Genomic DNA, 20,665 nt, shown 5'->3' with positions numbered 1-20,665 from the left:
CCTCAACACAGGTGCCCCTCAGGGCTGTGTACTAAACCCCTCCTTTACTCTCTGTGCACCTTTGACAGTGTCGCCATCCACAGCTCCAATCCGCTAATTAAATTTGCTGATGACACTACACTGATTGGCGTAATCTCAAGTAATAATGAGGCAGCCTACAGAGAAGAAGTCATCACCCTGACACAGTGGTGTCAAAAAAAGACAACCTCTCCCTCTAGGTCGCAAAACAAGGGATCTGGTTGTGGATTACAGGAGAAATGGAGACAAGCTAACCCATAGTGACATCAATGGATCTGGGGCTGAGAGGGTGAACAGCTTTAAATTTCTCAGTATAAACATCACCAAGGATCTCACGTGGTCTGTACATACTGCCTGTGTGGTGAAGAAAAGCACAATAGCGCCTCTTTCACCTCAGATGGTTGAAGAAGTTTGGTATGAGCCCCAAGATTCTAAGAACTTTCTACCGGGGCACAATTGAGAGCATCCTGACTGCCTGGTATGGGAACTGTACTTCCCTCAATCACAGGACTCTGCAGAGTGTGGTGTGGACAGCCCAGCACATCTGTAGTTATGAACTTCCCACTATTCAGGACATTTACAAAGACAGGTGTGTAAAAAAGGCCTGAAGGATCATTGGAGACCTGAGTCACCCCAACCACAAACTGTTCCAGCTGCTACCATCTGGGAAACAGTACTGCAGCATAAAAGCCAGGACCAACAGGCTCCGGGACAGCTTCTTCCACCAGGCCATCAGACTGATTAATTCATGCTAATACAACTCTATATCTATGTTATATTAACTCTCCTGGTGTACATAATAATTATTATAACTTACTATAATTGCACATTGCAAATTTAGATGGAGACGTAACGTAAAGATTTTTACTCCTCATGTATATGAAGAATGTAAGTAATAAAGTCAATTCAATTCAGTTCAGGAGAGAAGGTGCTCAAAAAACTGAAAGACCTAAAGGTACATAAGTTGCCCGGATCAGATGAACTGCATCCTAGGGTTCTGAAACAGGCAGTGTTAGAGATTGTGGTGGTATTAGAAATTATCTTTCAAAAATCATTGGACTCTGGCATGGTGCCAGAGGACTGGAAAATTTCAAATGTCACTCCACACTTCAAGAAAGGAGGAAGGCAGCAGAAATTAAATTATAGACCAGTTAGCCTGACCTCACTGGTTGGGAAGATGTTGGAGTCAATTGTTAAAGATGAGGTGATGGAGTACTTGGTGACACAGGACAAGATAATATAAAGTTAGTATGGTTTCCTTCAGGGAAAATCCTGCCTGACAAACCTGTTGGAATTCTTTGAGGAGATTACAAGTAGGATAGATAAAGGGGATGCAGTGGATGTTGTCTGTTTGGACTTTCAGAAGGCCTTTGACAAGGTGCCATACATGGGGCTGCTTACCAAGTTAAGAGCCCATGGAAGGTTACTAACATGGCTAGAACATTGGCTGATTGGTAGGAGGCAACAAGTGGGAATAAAAGGATCCTTTTCTGGTTGGCTGCCAGTGACGAATGGTGTTCTGCAGGGGTCAGTGTTGGGACTGCTTCTCTTTATGCTGTATATAAATGATTTAGATGATGGAATAGATGGCTTTGTTGCCAAGTTTGCAGATGATATGAAGATTGGTGGAGAGGCAGGTGGTGTTGAGGAAACAGATAGGATGCAGAAGGACTTAAACAGATTAAGAGAATAAAAAATCTAGGAATCTGTGATGTAAAGGGACTTGGGAGTCCTTGTGCAGAACACCTTAAAGGTTAACTTGCAGGTCGAGTTGGTGGTGAGGAAGGCAAATGCAATGTTAGCATTCATTTCAAGAGGTCTACAATACAAGAGCAAGCATGTGATGCTGAGGCTTTATAAGGCACTGGTGAGGCCTCACCTTGAGTATTGTGAACAGTTTTGGGCCCCTCATCTTAGAAAAGACGTGCTGGCATTGGAGAGGATCCAGAGGAGGTTCACAAGGATGATTCCAGGGATGAAACAGGTATCATACGAGGAATATTTGATGGCTTTGGGTCTGTACCTGCTGGAATTCAGAAAGATAATGGGGAATCTCATTGAAACCTTTCGAATGTTGAAAGGCCTAGAGAGAGAAGATGTGGAAACAATGTTTCCCATGGTGGGAGAGTCTTGGACAAGAGAGCACAGCCTCAGGATAGAGGGGCGCCCTTTCAAAACAGAGGTGCAGAGAAATTCCTTTAGCCAAAGAGTGGTAAATTTGTGGAATTCATTGCCATTTGCAACTGTGGAGGCCAGGTCATTGGGAGTAGTTAGGACAGAGATTGATAGGTTCTTGATTGAATATGGCATCAAAGGTTGTGGGAACTAGGGTTGAGGAGACGAAAAGAAAGGATCAGCCATGATTGAATGGTGGAACAGACTCGATGGGCAGATGGCCTAATTCTGTTCCTATGTCTCATGGTCTATAATTTTACCTTGTCGAGCAGCCTTAGAGTGGCACCTCCTCAAATGCCTTCTGAAAATCCAAGTAAGTGACATCCACTCCCTCTCCTTTGTCTACCCTGCTTGTTACTTCCTCAAAGAACTGATTTGTAAGGCAGGATTTCCCCTTGGAGAAACCATGCTGACTTTGATATATTTAATCATTAGTCTTCAAGTACTCCGAAACCATGTCCTTAATAACGAACTCTAACACTTTCCCAACCACTGAGATTAGGCTAACTGACTTATAATTTCCTTTCTTTTGTCTTCCTTCCTTCTTAAAGAGAGGAGTGACATTTGAATCTTCCAGTCCTTGGGGCTATGCCAGAATCAAGTGATTCCTAAAAGATCATAACCAATGCATCTGTTATCTCTTCAGCAACCTTCTTTTTCAGAACTCTGAGATGTATACTCTCTCTGGTCCAGGTGACTTATGCATCTTAAGATCTTTGAGTTTGCCTCGCACTTTTTCCTTTGTAATAGCAATGGCACTCATTCCTGCTCCTTGATACTCATGGTCCTCTGGCACATTGCTGGTGTCTTCTGCAGTGAAGGCAGATGCAAAGTATTCATTAAGTTCATTTACCATTTCTTTGTCCCCCATTACTACCTCACCAGCATCATTTTCCAGTGGTCCGTTATCAACTCTCACTTCCCTTTTACTCTTTACATAACTAAGAAAAATTTTAGTGTCCAGCTTAATATTATTTGCTAGTTTGCCTTCATATTTCACCTTTTGCCTTCTTATAATTTTATTTAGTTGCCTTTCGTTGGATTTTTAAAGCTTCCCAATCATTCGACTTCCTTCTCACTTTTGCTACCTTACATGCCCTTTCCTTGGCTTTCAAGGACTCTTCATCTTATGTTCTCAATATTTATTGTTAATTAATTTATTATTATTATTATTATTATTATTTCATTCTTTCTGTATTTGCACAGTGTTATTTTCTCACTGGTTGTCTGCTCAGTTGGTGTGATATTTCATTGATTCTATTATGGTTATTGGATTTGTTAGATATATCTGCAAGCAAATGAATCTCATGATTGTGCATAGCGACACAAATGTTCTTTGAAAATATATTTACTTTGAACCTTAGTAGGTCACTGTAAATTGTGACATGATGAGGTTAGGGTTAAATTAGCATGTTGCTGGACGGCACAACTCGAAGTGTGGGAACGCCGATTCCATGCTGTATCCCGATAAATAAATAAAAATTACTTTTGGTTTCATCTCAGCATTCCCAAGTCTCCATTTACTGCTCCTCCAGCTGTCCCCAGCTAAATTCCCAGAAAGCTGCCGGAAGGATGTTCTGTGATGTCCAGCCACCTTAGGGGCTCCACTCCGGATGTGCTGTCTGGGTTTACTCCCATAGCCTTCATCTCTCCCGAGTCTGCCCACAAGGCAGTGGGGCTATTTACCCATAGCTGGGGATCTGGTTCATGAGCACCAGGGTGTGTCCACACACCGGCGGGCCTGGGAGCCAAGTGTGCAGGGGACAGACTAAATTAAAATAGAAGTGCAAAATGGAAATAAAAAAGTCGTGAGGTAGTGTCTATGGGCTCAGTGTCCATTCAGCAATCAGATGGTAGAGGTGAAGAAGCTATTCCTGAATTATAGCATGTGTGTCTTCACGCTTCTGTACCTCCTTTATGATGGTAGCAATGAGAACAAGGTATGACATAGTTGTTAGGGGTCCTTAATGATGGACACAACCTTCTTGAGGCATTGCTTTTTAAAGGTGTCCTGGATACTGCAGACGCTAGTGCCCATGATGGAACTGATTAAGTTTACTACTCTCTGCAGCTTACCTTGATCCTATGCAGTAACCTCCCACCCACCATACCTGATGGCGATGCATCCAGTAAGAATGCTCTCCACAGTTCAACTGTATACCTTTAAAAATATTTTTGGTGACGTACCAAATCTCCTCAAACTCCTCATAGCTGATGTCATGCCTTCCTTGTTGCTGCATCAGTATGTTGGGTTACATCCTCAGAGATATTGAAACCAACGGAACTTGAAATTGCTCACTCTCCTCTTCTGATCCCTCTATGGGGACTAGTATGTGTTCCTCATCTCACCCTTTCTGAAGTCCACAATCAGTTCTTTGGTCTTATTGATGTTAACACCACTCAACTAACTAGCTGATATATCTGACTCTTGTACAGCCTCTCGTCACCATCTGAAATTCTGCCAACAATGGTTATATCATCAACAAATTTATAGATGATATTTGGGCTGTGCCTCGCCACACAGTCATGGATGTAGAAAGAGTAGAACAGTGGGCTACATCACTGTCTGGTATGGAGAGGCTACTGCACAGGACCGAAAGAATCTGCAGAAGGTTGTAAATCTAGTCGGCTCCATCCTGGGCACTAGCGTACAAAGTACCCAGGACATCTTTAGGGAGCTGTGTCTCAGAAAGGCAGCACCCATTATTAAGGATCTCCAGCACCCAGGGCATGCCCTTTTCTCACTGTTAACATCAGGTAGGAGGTACAGAAGCCTGAAGACACACACTCAGCGATTCAGGAACAGCTTCTTCCCCTCTGCCAACCGATTCTACCTCACTTTTTTTTAATGTACAGTATTTCTATTTTTGCACTTTTTTAATCTATTCAATATATATAATTTATTTACTTGTTTATTTATTATTGTTTTATTTTATTTATTATTATTATTATTATTTTTCTCTACTAGATTATGTATTGCATTGAACTGCTGCTGCAAAGTTAACACATTTCAGTACTCCAATACTCCCCCCACTCACTGTACTCAACAGTATTGTGTCTGCTGTGGAGACCTTCAGGTTTCTGGGTGTCACAGTCTCCCAGGACCTGAAGTGGACACCCAACGCGGACACTCTTATCAAAAAGGCTCAGCGGAGGTTGTATTTCCTACGTCAACTCAGGAAGTACAACCTGCCTCAGGAGCTGCTGATTCAATTCTATTCAGGAATGATCCAGCCTGTTCTCTGTTCGTCCATCACTGTCTGGTTTGGATCAGCTACCAAACAAGACAAGAATAGACTCCAAAGAACCGTCAGGGCTGCGGAAAGAATTATTGGTGTGAAGTTGCCCTCGATCCAGGACTTAAATGCATCTACAGTCAGGAAGCAAGCAAGCAGCATCATTGTAGACCCATCACATCCTGGACATCACCTGTTCCAACTCCTTCCTTCTGGTAGGCGCTTTAGATCACTGTATGCCAGGACAAATAGGTACAAGAACAGTTTCTTTCCGTATGCCATCAGTCTTATGAACACTTGAATTTTAGTCTATTATAAACCAAGTTCACCTGTACATACACTGGTATACCTCATTGTATATAGTTCACGATTATTTGTACTATTGTTTTGTTTGCTTTTTGATTCCGTGCAGCGAGAGCTCAGGGAAACCGGCATCAAATTCCCTGTATGTGTCCACATACTTGGCGATAATAAAGGATTCGGATTCTGATTTCACGTCACATAATGATAATAAACCTGATTCCTATTCTGACATCCTGAGGTTTGCCAGTGTTGATTGTCAGCCAGGTGGAATGTTATTTCGGATCCATACAGATTGCAGTCTTTTGGTGAAGAAGTCAAGGATCCAGTTGTGGAGGGAAGTACAGAGGCCCAGAATCTGGAGCTTTTTGTTCAGAACCGTGGGGATGACTGTATTAAATGCTGAACTGTAGTCAATAAACAGCAACCTGACACAGGTAAACACACACAAAATGCTGGAGAAACCCAGCAGGCAAGGCAGCATCTATGGAAAAGAGTACAGTCGATATTTCAGGCTGAAACCCTTTGACAGAACTGGAAAAAATACTGAGGAGCAGATTTAAGAGGCGGGGGTGGAGGGGAGAGAGAAACTCAAGTTTATAGGTGAAAGCTGGAGGGGGAGGGATGAAAGAAAGAGTTGGGAAGTTGATTGGTGAAAGATACAGAAGGCCATAGAAGAAAGAAAAGTGGGGAGGAGGACTAGAGGGAGGCAATGGGTGAGTGAGGAGATAGGTGAGAAGGGGATGGGGAATAGTGAAGAAGGGATAGGAGCTGGGGGCATTACTGGTAGTTTGAGAAATCTGTGGTCATGCCAACAGGTTGGAGGCTACCCAAACAGAATATAAGGTGTTATTCCTCCAACCAAAGTGTGGCCTCATCACGACATATTGGATATATTGGAATGGGAATGGGAATTGGAATTAAAATGGGTGGCTACTGGGAGATCCTGCTTTTTCTGGTGGACGAAGCATGGGTGCCTGGGGAAGTGATCTCCCAATCTACATCTAGTCTCACCGATATACAGGAGGCCACACCGGGAGCACCGAACACAGTATATGGCCCCAACAGACTCATAGGTGAAGTGTCGCCTCACCTGGATGAACTGTTTAGGGCCCTGAATGGTAGTGAGGGAGGAGGCGTTGGGGCAGGTGAAGCACTTGTTCCATGTGCAAGGATAAGTGCCAGGAGGGAGATCAGTGGGGAGGGACAAATGGACAAGGGAGTTACGTAGGGAGCGATCCCTGCGCAAAGCAGAAAGTGGGGGGAGGGAAAGTTGTATTTGGTGGTGGGATCCAGTTGGAGGTGGCGGAAGTTTCGGAAAATTATGTGTTAGACACGAAGGCTGGTGGGGTGGTAGGTGAGAACAAGAAGAACCCTAGCCCTGGTAGGGTGGCGGGAGGATGGGGTAAGAGCAGACGTGTGTGAAATGAAAGAGATGAGGTTGAGGGCAGCATTGATAGTGGAGGAGGGGAAGGCCCTTTCTTTGAAAAATGCGATATAGATACTTGTATTGTCCAGGTGATCCACACCATGTGAAGAGCCAATGAGTTGGTGTCTGCCTTAGACCTACGGTGCAGATAGGCAAATTGCTGTGGATCCAGGTCCTTACTGAGACAGCAGTCTAGCCATAACCAATCTCTCTCAAAACACTTCATCACCGTAGATGTGAGTACTACTGAACTATAAGGCAGTTCTCCCTGCTCTTCTTGGGCACTGGTATAATTGTTGCCCTTTTGAAGCAGGTGGGAACTTCTGACTGTAGCATTGAGAGACTGGAAATGTCTTTGAACACCCTTGCCTGTTGGTTGACACAGGTTTTCAGAGCCCTACCAGTACTCCATCTGGATCCTGTTGTCTTGTGAAAGTTTGCTCTCTTGAAAGACAGCCTGATATTGGCCTCTGAGATAGAGATCACAGGTCAGTGGATGCTGCAGGTATCTTCACAGCTGTAATTTTATTCTCCCTTTCAAAGTGAGCATAAAAGTTGTTGAGCTTGTCTGAAAATGAAGCATCACAGACATTCATGATGCTAGGTTTTGCTTTGTAGGAGGTAATGGCCTGCAAACCCTGCCAGAGTTGACATGCATCCGATTTTGCCTCCAGCCTTACTCAGAATTGTTCTGTAGCTCTTGAAGTAGCCCTCCACAAATCATACCTGGTTTTACTCTACAGATCTAGGTTGCCAGACTTGAATGCCACAGATCTAGACTCAGCAGACTATAAACATCTTGGTTCATCCACGGCTTTTGATTTGGGTATGTAAGGTAAGTTCTTGTAGACATGGAACAAAGAATGTAGAAGAGTACAGCACAGGAACAGGCCATTTGGCCCACAATAGTGTGCTGATTCAGCCAAAATTCAAATCAGAAACACCCAGACACTAATCACTTCTACCTACACCATGTCCATATCCCTCCATCTTCCTTATATCCATGCCTATCCAGCACATTTACCAGTGACTATACATTTGCCAGCAAGATGGTTGGTATTGGTAGTCAAAAGCCACGCTTCCTTAGACAAACTTTTAAACCAGCTTGGCATTCCCTCTTCTGCTGTCTTAAAGGGGTACTGTAACCAGAGTCTGTTTGAGTTCCATCGATTTGACATAGCAATAGATTATTTTAATCACATTAAAATGATGTTACTAACTGTACAGACCTGAGATGTAGTTGTGGTTGTCAGCTGTAGCAAACAGAAATGGGAGTATTTTGGTGATTTCCATGAGAGCTGCTCACATGAGTTACCTTTTTGATGGTGCTCTGGAATCCAAGGCTTCTTTCTTCGGGCCAATAAAGGAAGCAGCTTTTGTGGACAGTGCAGGGACAGCACACTCTCTCACTGAAGGGTTTTTGTCAAATACTGAATTTTATTGTCAGTCTCTGTTGACGCAGCTCACAGGCAGGATAAAATATCATAGTATGACACATTGGGTCTGCACCCACTCCCCCAGACTTTTGGTTTCCAGCTCAGTCCATTGATGAGTACTCTGCCGTTATTATACTGTAATACTGTCAGTAAAAATGAGGTCATCATGGGATTTATTGTATCTGACTCGTATTCAGCTGAAATAACATGCCTAAAGATATAGTCACCACCTCCCATAATGTATGTGTTAATGAAACTCTGACAATAGTGGCTCAGTCCGCAGCCTCTGTTGCCAAGGACAGCAGATACATGGAAACATCCCTACTTGCAGCTCAGAAGGTCCATCCTATGAGCCTAGGCTAAAAACTGCAACAGTGCAAGACCATGATAGGATAGGATTAGAAGGAGAACCCTGTTGGGTCTGTGCACAACTACATATCGATTAAATGAAAGCACATGTGCAGGAGATAGCTTTAACTGGTGTATTCACATTGCAGTGTGAGAGAGCAATGCCGATGCATAGACAACACGGCATGCGCAGACAACAGATCAATATGTAGTGCTAAGGGGGGGAGTCATTGCTCTAAAAGAAATACGTAGGTCCATACATTACAAACTCCATTCTTTATCTTGCTATTTCTCTCTCCCCTTTGCCCTCAGTAGAAGGAAGAGTAGATGAATTGGAAATAAATACTTCGTCTCTATTCAGCTAATTTTAAGATGCTGTTATGTAGGCACACATATATATTACGATGAATGGTTGGCTTGTTACTGGGTAAAGGTCATAGCACAGATGTTTCATGGTGATGCAGAATATGTGCTTATTCTTAAAAGACTGTGACGATGTAATTGGAACAGCTTTCTGTGGGTGCGAAACACCAATATGGACTTGATGGACTGGTGATTGGTCTAATTCCTTCATGTAATGATGATAACATTTCACATATCCCTTCAGTGTACAAGCAGAAGTATTTCTTCCAACTTGTCACTACCCAAGTTCTCAAGGCGAGGTCATCACATCAGTGGGTGGTTCAGTACTCTTAAGTTCTCATGACTGGGAAATCGATCAACACTTTGTAAACTCCAGCAACACTTCAGGTGAGTCATACACTGACCTTTGTAAGTTTGGCTTGATCTGAACCTTAGTCAATCCAATATCCACAGCCAAACATAACAACCTTCAGGTGCTTCTGGTCACGTTTGATGGGCATCCTTCCATCTGCATGAGATGTGGACCTTTCAGACTTCAACCAGGCTTCATTAAGTTCTGTCTCTCTTCAATGTCTAAATTGTTTCTGTCATATGTGACAAATCTGAGACTGCCATTGGCTTATGGTGTAAGGTCATCTACAGCTCTGAAACCAGTGACTGTCACGTTGGCATGTTCTACAATGGCTAAAGATATCATTCACTCTGCCTTCAGTTATAGTTGTTTAGGTGCATATTGGCTGTTACAGTGGACCCACAATAACAAACTATATCCAGAGTCAGAGATTGACCACAGGTGGAAAATGCACCTTAACCATATCATGGTTTTATTGACACCACAGTGAGAGAGAATGTGGTCCACATACAGGAAAGGTGTTCAATAAACAGCTTATTCCAACCCAAGGGACTTACTCTGCAGGTCTGTATTCATACTAATTGAGAAGCTTTGTGTTTCCTTGCATGTAGTGCATCTTAACTATCTTTTACACAGTAAAACACCATAAGGAGCAGTCCATTGTGGACCAGACTAGTCACTCCTGGCTTCCTCCTTTCTTTTCCAGTCCTGATGAAGGGTCTCTGAACTGTCAGCTCATTGAAAAAATGACTTTTTATTCCTCTCCATAGATACTGCCTGATCTGCTTAGCTCGTCCTGCATTTTGGGTTTGTTTGTTCACATAAAGAATGCTTGCTCTGCCATTCCTGCTCCGTCCTGAGAATGGATAACATTGCAGTAAACCTAAAATAAAGACCTGTCAGCAGTGAGTCATACGATGGGCCAAAATCCTTCTCATCAATATTACTGTATTTTTAACCAAAGAACAAGCAAAATCTCTTGATATTTAATTCTCCCTCCCAAATCTTCACAGTCTACCATGGTTAAGCGGTTCAGGGCAGCATTGTTACAAAGCAAACCTTTGTAGAGAACTGAATCAAAGTGTGTCTTATTGTGACGAGAGCCTTTGACCCAAAAGTTGGAGTATCCAAGGCTAAGATTGAGATGCAGTTTCAAACTGGATTGAGAATCAGAACACCAAACAGACACTAGACGAAATCATGAGTAAGCTTACAATTGAGCACCGAACCTCATCTCAGGTGCTCCTTAAATGCTGAATCCTTGGTGCCCAAAACACGTTTGCTGATTAGCAGGACTATCCTGAATCTTTAAAGAGGTCGCGCCAGCTGTCCATAATCTGGGGAGTTAGAGTGTCTGAACCTCAGAAGCTGGCACGCATGGGTGCATGTGGTAACAGGACCCCCTTCCCTATGGCCAACTCCTGACAGGCCTGGCTGTGTGGAGAGACAATGATTGTAGTCATAGATGAGAACCAGATCCAAGATGTCCCTTTCAGGCACCCAGCACCTCTCCTCCAGTCCATGAGGTATTGCTGAATCCCTCAAACAGTATACAAGTCCAAAATTTTCCTCATGGTGAAAACGCGTTCCCCAAAAACAAACCTGGGTGGTGGTGGGGCCAATGTTGGTGGAGCTCAGGGGTTGGTGTAAATTGTAAATGTGGAAAGTGGGATTGATCTTGAGGGTCTTGGGGAGATGCAAGATGTAGGTCACCGGGTTAACTTTCCTGGGAATCCTGAAGGGTCCAACAAACTTGGACGCCAATTTCCTGGAGTCTGCTTGGAGAGGCAAATCATGAGTGGACAACCAGAACTTCTGCCTGAGCTGTAAAGCAAGTCTCTGTCTTCTCTTTTAGTTCACCTTGGTCTCCTCTTTCTGGGAAAATCTCTCTTACTCTAATCCATTTTTGCTATCAGCGTTGGATGAGATTGCAAGGACCCCAACCTCAGCCTCTTGTTCCAGAAAGAGTGGCAGAGAATACCCAAATTGGCATTTGAAAGGGGACATCTCATGTGCCAAATGCTATAAAGTATTGGGGACGACCTCAGCCCATATCAAATGGTCGCTCCACTCATTCGGAGTTTCAGAGGCTAGGCACCTTAGACTTTTCAGATCTTGGTCCACCAGGTCCATTTGGCCTTTGGTCTGTGGGTGAAATCCAAAGAAAAGTCTGGCTGGTGCCCCAATCAGTTTGCAAAACACTCTCCAGAAATGTGATGTGAATTGTGGTCCACGAACCAACACAAGTTCCACCGGAAAACCATGGATCCTGAAGACAGAGTGCAGGACAATTTTGGCTGGCTCCACTGCAGATGGCAGTCCGACCAATGTGATGAATTTGCAGGCTTTTGAAAAACAATCCATTATTACCATAACGTCTTCCCCTTGGAAGGAGGAAGACCTGTGACAAAGTCCATGGAGATGTGTGTCCAGAGCAGGTAGGGGTGGAGCGGTCAGGTACAGGGCTCTTTGCATCGGGCATACACCTCGCATGCCTGCATGTACTGACAAACTTTCTTTGTCATGCTGGGCCACCAATACCTTCTCTTGATAAACTCAAGGGTCCTGGCAATCCCTAAATGAGCGGTCATTCTCGATGAATGTCCCCATTGGAGTACCTGGGACCAGATGGAACTAGGACAAACAGCTGACCCAGAGGACCATTCTTAGGAATCTCCCAGTGTGCTTGGGTCCTGCAAACAAGTGCATCGATTCTCCAACGAATTGGCGTTACCACCTTGGCTGGAGGCAAAATGGTGGTTGGTTGTAGTTCTCATGCTGGTTCGTCAAAATGACAGGACGAGACATCTGGTTCTCCGACCAGAGGCCAAATCACAGTCCAAATCCTCATCTGTCTCCTCAGAAATTGGCAGCGAGGTATGACAAATGGTCCCTGTGCTCCTGGGACTAGGCTCCAAGATCTCTGTTTTGGAGCCCTCCACTTAGATAGGACCTGGCAACTGGATGCCCATAGTGCTTGGGCACCCATTTGGTTTTCCCCTGAACTGGAGATCTAGTTCCAGCGCATCTCTGACTGGACAATGTCAGGACTCACACAGGCCTATTGGCTTGGGCTGGCTTGTCTTTCCTTTAAGGCAGGACTGGGTTTCCTGAAGGCTCTGGGGTAGTCTGCTCCCTCGTCAGCTGCTGGTCTTGGGAGAGTCTGGGGGTCAGAACACCTTGCAGAAAAGATACCTTCTCACAGCGACAGGCTCATGGAGTGATTTTCCCTTCCTTCCAGTTCGTGGAAGGGTTATGCTAGTTCAGCCAAGGGTGTCTGAGGATCAGAGGTATGGAAGAAGACTCAGTGATATAGAAACTAATGTCCGCTGCATGATCCTCTATCCTCATCCACAAGACCAATGGATCTGCCCAAAACCAAAGGGACATCCATCCGAGACAGTAGCGAGCATGGGCTAACTCAATACCTGCCGCAGTACGCTAAGCCGATGGGCAGTCCCCAAGTCCAGGCAATTTCCAGCTGCCCCAGAGCCCAAAAAGGCATTGACTTCTCATCAGTTCATGCCCCAGGAGATTTCCACTGTCAGCGTGACACCAAAATCCATGCAGTTGGGTGTAGTGGCTGCTGGCGTCACAGTCCTCCTGACACTGGATGGTTTGAACAGTTCTCCTACAGCTGCAGCTTCAGGTCTTCGGCCCCCATGTGACCTGCTTCCCCGCAGTAATGGCAGCAACCTCAACTCTAATGCCGGAACTACTCTTGGGCGGAGATTCTTTTGTGGCCTATTTGTATGGGCTCATCGGAATCCTGAGCAGGAGACAGGCTGGTCATGGTTCGAGTTTGGGGCAGGGGTGTGGAAAAATGATGTGTTGAGTCTCTGCTCATGCTAGCCCTTTTCAATCTCTTGATGTTGTCCTACTTATGCACTGTCAGAGAGTACTATCGAGATGAATGGATTTGTTGATCAGAACCTCTAAGTCCTCAGCTGGTTCTCCCAAGGCAAGGGCATCCTTCAGTTCATCTTGGAGTCCATGGCAGTATAGCGTTGTCAAGGCCTCACCATTCCAGCCACTTTCTTGGGCCAAGGTTGGAAATTCAATCACATAGTTGGCTGCTGACCTTCCACCTATTGAATCTTCATCAGGCGTACTGAGTCTTGACTGGCTCCAATGGTGTGATAGAACGCCTTCCTCATGGCAGCTATAAATTGTTCCAAATACGAGTAAATCTCTGACCTCTGTTCCCAGTGCGCGGTGACCCAGGCCAGGGCTCTTACAGTCAGAAGCGAGATAATAAAGGTCACCTTTTTGCACTCTAAAGGAAACCGGGATGGCTGGAGTTCAAATACTAATGAGCATTGCATGAAGGAACTGCTGCAAGAACCCGGATCACTGTTGAATCTCTCTGGGGTTGGAAGATGGACTGGCTCCACAGACTGATCAGCAGCCTCACATGAGCGACTTTGGCTTCCTCCCTGCAGGAGTCTTGAAATTTTTTTTGCTATGGCTGGCCATAACTGACAAAAGGCCCCGATACCCCACTGGTTCCATGTTGGCTCAATCATACTGTGATGATGAGGATGGCTCGCAACACATTTCTCTGGAAATACCTTTAGAATTGCTTTCACTCTGCTTCTGTGGACCCTGAGACAATTTCTGAAGACGTTATGGGACCTGTTGTCTCTGCCATAAATGGAGCAGGAGGTGCCTGATGTGTGGGCACGCTGTAACTTCTGCCTTTCTGTGTAGCTCCATATTCTCCTGATGCATGGGTCCAGGCTCCTCACTGCCATCCCAGATGCTTCCTCTTCACCTTGAGTGGTCATGGGTCAGGGGTTCAGGAGTTTGTGGGGATATTGCAATTTTCAAGGATGTTTTAAAGATGATCCTCAAATTTTTTTCTTTGTTCTCCTTCTCTCTCCCTATGACAAAGTTTTAAACAAAGTGTTCAGAAAGCTGTCTGGGAGAGTATACTAGCATTGGTTTGGTTTTTGTTCCAGTGACTTGGGGGAACTCTCCAGTGCTTTGAGGTTCTGCAGTAAGCAGTCCAAATCTCAAATTGGACCATTTAAGAGAAGCCAATGTGGCACAGTACAGGAATTTTATGCCAGCTTTGGGATCTCATTCAAGTTCAAATTTATTGTCATTCTTCATTCATTCATTCATGTGCCTTGCCGTTAGGCGTGGGCGATCATGTCTCTCCATCCATCACGGCCCCTGACCCTCCGAATTATAGTTGTTGCCTCCTCTGTTTCTAACCATGATCTTATTCCACCTATCACTTTCATTCTCTGTCTGCCTCTGCTTCTTTTTCCTTCCAGCTTTCTAGTTGTGTCCAAAGAATTTTGATTGCTGTTTTCTGTTTTTTTAAGTAATGCACGTTTCGTTTTGTTTTCGTTCTCTGTAGAGCTTCTTCGTTGGTTATCCTGTCCATATATGATATGCCGAGCATTCTCCTGAGGAACCACATCTCTACTGTTATCATAAACAGTGTGTATTGGGTGGTAGCAGGATGTTCAAAAGTCTTGCAGCCTGGGGGAAAGAGCTGTCACTCAGTTGTTCCCACTCTGCAGTGCCTTCTGTCTGATGACAGAGGATCAAAGAGATTGAGGGGTGGATAGGAGGGGTTCTTGTTAACGCCGGGGGCTCTGCGTGAGATGAAATTTAGTTTTTCCGCGTATAATCAGAGAGGAATTATTCTCCTCTGGGACTGCATCTACTCACAAAGGCCCCTGAGGGTTTAAAACAATTTAACTTTTTCAGTGCTAAAATCATAACACAAGCATCAACATAAGAGTATCAAACATACTGTGGGAGCAGAACTAGGCCATTTGGCCCATCAAGTCTGCTCTGCTGTTCAATCATGGCTCATTTATTATTCCTCTCAACTACATTAGCCTGCCTTTTCCCAGTAAACTTTGATGCCCTGACTAATCTAGAACCTGTGAACCTCTGCTTTAAATATACTCAATGACTTGGCCTCCACAGCCGTCTGTGGCAATGAATTGCACAGATTCACCAGCCTCTGGATAAAGAAATTCCTTATCTTTGTTCTAAAGACACATATCCACATATTGACATATTCACACATACAGACACACACACGGACACACATATGAACACACTCCACACACTCAATCATACACACATTCACATACACACACATACTCACACACACTCTCACTCACATACACACTCACACATACTCACACATTCACACACACACACACACACACACAGACACACACACTCACTCACTCACATACACACACTCACGCACACACACACTCACTCACATACACACTCACACAGACACACACACACTCTCTCACTCACATACACACACATACTCACACATTCACACACACACTCACTAACTCGCACACACACACACTCACTCAACCACACACACACATTCTCTCACTCACATACACACTCACACATACTCACACACATTCACACACACACTCACTCACTCACACACACACACTCACTCACACACACACACACTCTCCCACTCACATACACACTCACACATACGCACAAATTCACACACACACACACACTCTCTCACATACACACACTCACGCACACACACACTCACTCACATACACACTCACACAGACACACACACACTCTCTCACTCACATACACACACATACTCACACATTCACACACACACTCACTAACTCGCACACACACACACTCACTCAACCACACACACACATTCTCTCACTCACATACACACTCACACATACTCACACACATTCACACACACACTCACTCACTCACACACACACACTCACTCTCACACACACACTCTCCCACTCACATACACACTCACACATACGCACAAATTCACACACACACACACACTCACACACACTCACTCACTCAAACACACACACTCTCTCACTCACATACACACTCACACATACTCACACACATTCACACACACACACTCACTCATATACACACTCACACATATGCACACATTCACACACACACACACACTCACTCACACACACTCAGTCACTCATATACACACTCACACATACGCACACATTCACACACACACACACTCACTATAACACACACACTCTCTCACATACACACTCACACATACTCACATACATTCACACACACACACTCACTCACACACACACACCCACTCACTCACACACACACACTCACTCACATACACACTCACACATACTCACACATTCACACACACACAGACACACACACACTCACTCACTCAAACATACACACACTCTCTCACTCACTTACACACTCACACATACTCACACGTTTACACACACACACAGACACACACACACTCACTCACTCAAACACACACTCACTCACATACACACTCACACATACTCACACATTCACACACACACTCACTCACTCGCACACACACACACTCAGTCAAACACACACACACATTCTCTCACTCACATACACACTCACACACACTCACACAGACATACACACACTCAAACACTCACACAGACACACTCATACTCACACACACACTCTCACTCACATACACACTCACACATACTCACACATTTACACACACAGACACACACACTCACTCAAACACACACACACTCTCTCACACACATACACACTCACACATACTCACACATTTACACACACACAGACACACACACTCACTCAAACACACACACACTCTCTCACACACATACACACATACACACTCACACATACTCACACATTCACACACACACAGACACACACACTCACTCACTCACACTCACTCACTCAAACATACACACACTCTCTCACTCACATACACACTCACACATACTCACACATTCACACACACACACACACTCACTCAAACACACACACACATTCTCTCACTCACATACACACTCACACATACTCACACACATTCACACACACACACTCACACAGACATACACACACTCAAACACTCACACAGACACACTCATACTCACACACACACACTCACTCTCACACATACACTCTCACTCACTTACACACACATACTCACATGTTTACACACACACACAGACACACACACTCACTCACTCACACACACTCACTCACTCAAACACACACACACTCACATACACACTCACACATACTCACACATTCACACACACACTCAAACACTCACACAGACACACTCATACTCACACACACACACTCTCACACACATTCTCACTCACATACACACTCACACATACTCACTCATTTACACACACACACTCACTCACTCATATACACACTCACACATACGCACACATTCACACACACACACAGTCACTCACACACACCAACTCACTCAAACACACACACACTCTCTCACTCACATACACACTCACACATACACATTCACACACACACACACTCACTCACTCATATACACACTCACACATATGCACACATTCACACACACACACACATTCACTCACACACACTCACTCACTCAAACACACACACACTCTCTCACATACACACTCACACATACTCACACATTCACACACAAACTCACTCACTTGCACACACACATACTCACTCAAACACACACACACATTCTCTCACTGACATACACACTCACACATACTCACACGTTTACACACACAGACACACACACTCACTCACTAAAACACACACACACTCACATACACACACTCTCTCACTCACATACACACTCACACATACTCACACATTCACACACACACAGACACACACACACTCACTCACACACACTCACTCACTCAAACATACACACACTTTCTCACTCACATACACACTCACACATTCACACACACACTCACTCACTCGCACACACACGCACTCACTCAAACACACACACACATTCTCTCACTCACATACCCACTCACGCATACTCACACACATTCACACACACACACTCACACAGACATACACACACTCAAACACTCACACAGACACACTCATACTCACACACACACACTCAGTCTTACACACACACTCTCACTCACATACACACTCACACATACTCACACATTTACACACACACAGACACACACTCACTCACTCAAACACACACACACACTCTCACTCACATACACACTCACACATACTCACACATTCACACACACACAGACACACACACACTCACTCACTCACACACACTCACTCAAACATACACACACTCTCTCACTCACATACACACTCACACATACTCACACATTCACACACACACTCACTCACTCGCACACACACACACACTCAAACACACACACACATTCTCTCACTCACATACACACTCACACATACTCACACATTCACACACACACTCACTCACACACACACACTTTCACTCAAACACACACACACATTCTCTCACTCACATACACACTCACACATACACACACACTCACACAGACATACACACACTCAAACACTCACACAGACACACTCATACTCACACACACACACACACACACTCACTCACATTTCAGATGAGCATAATGGAGGCTTGTAGGTTCCATTTTTACCCAGTGATGTGTTATCCAATTAAATATTACAGGTGGTGGAGCTTTTAAATCTGTTCATGCCCCTGGAATTTGAAAAGCAGCCACAGAATAAAGTCCCAGCTCTGTACCCCTTGAGTTCACAGGATACTCTACAAACACGTGTTAATATGAAAGAAACAGTGCAAATTTCTGTCTGAGTGACTGTGGGGAACACATGCCTGTGTCTGGAACTGTGACCGTGTGAGCTGTGAGCGTGTGTATGCGTGCACGTACACATTAACATGAAGAACAGTCTTCTACTTCTACAAAAACATCATAAATTGTAAACCTGGTCAGTAAGGTTCCTTTTCAGTGAACGTTGTTTCTTCTACTGATCGAGGCGTTCCACATTGGAGGTTCAGGCAGTGGGAGGCTGAAACCTACTCCATGGTGTTCGGCTGCTCTGCTTTCTCATCAGCTGTGTCTGCAGCACACATCCTCTACTTCCTGCCTTGCTTGATGAGAAAGATTACTGAACAATTTCCTGCTTTACACGGCCTTTCCCCCTTTCGTTAACTCAGAGAAGTCAGAGTACTCTGCAAACACAACAGCATTTACTACAGTCCATGACCTACTCACAGAATGGATATGTCATACATTAAAGGTATCTGTGTCATTGTTGATGTCATCCTTCAGCACAAAGTTATGACAATCTATCTATATCAGGAAGTTGACATTTTTTATCATATTCCAAATACTTGATCAAAATCAGGCTGTTAATCTTGCTGGAACACATCAAAGACTCATATTCCCAAAGCATGCCTCACAATCTCTGAGCATCCAAAATGGTGTTTGAATCAATGAAATTATGTTGTGATTAGTCATTAATGTAACATACGAACTTTGACCGACAAACTTGCAGAGCAAATTTTCACAAACAGCACAGAAAAGGGCCTAAACAACACTCACAACACTCTGGAGGAACTCAGCAGGTTGGGCAGCATCCGTGGAAACGAACAGTCAACGTTTCAGGCCGGAACCCTTCGTCAGGACTGAAGAGGGAAGGGGCAGAGGCCCTATAAAGAAGGTGGGGGGAGGGTGGGAAGGAGAAGGCTGGTAGGTTCCAGGTGAAAAGCCAGTAAGGGGAAAGATAAAGGGGTGGGGGAGGGGAGGCAGGGAGGGGATAGGCAAGAAAGGTGAAGAAGGAATAGGGGAACGCACAATGGGTAGTAGAAGGAGGCAGAATCATGAGGGAGGTGATAGGCCGCTGGAGGAGGGGGCAGAGTGAAACTAGGATTGGGGAAGGAGAGGGAGCGAATTACCGGAAGTTGGAAAATTCGATGTTCATGCCCAGGGGCTGGAGACTACCCAGACAGTATATAGAAACATAGAAACGTAGAAAATAGGTGCAGGAGTAGGCCATTCGGCCCTTCGAGCTTGCACCGCCATTTATTATGATCATGGCTGATCATCCAACTCAGAACCCTGCACCAGCCTTCCCTCCATACCCCCTGATCCCCGTAGCCACAAGGGCCATATCTAAC

General features: G+C 44.7%; 1 protein-coding gene across 1 annotated transcript in view; it reads right to left on the bottom strand.

The window, feature by feature from the left end:
• The window catches only part of LOC134337404 (tyrosine-protein kinase JAK2-like), a gene marked incomplete at its 3' end in the record, with an annotated part of 85,754 nt that extends 66,160 nt beyond the window's left edge, over positions 1-19,594 (bottom strand). Inside the window, exon 1 of the mRNA XM_063032369.1 lies at positions 19,471-19,594. The remainder of the gene's footprint in view (positions 1-19,470) is intronic.
• Between the last annotated feature and the right edge of the window lie 1,071 nt (positions 19,595-20,665).

The sequence above is a fragment of the Mobula hypostoma genome, chromosome 24 (genome assembly GCF_963921235.1).
Source record: "Mobula hypostoma chromosome 24, sMobHyp1.1, whole genome shotgun sequence".
Lineage (NCBI taxonomy): Eukaryota > Metazoa > Chordata > Chondrichthyes > Myliobatiformes > Myliobatidae > Mobula > Mobula hypostoma.
This window is presented reverse-complemented; position numbering and strand designations above follow the sequence as displayed.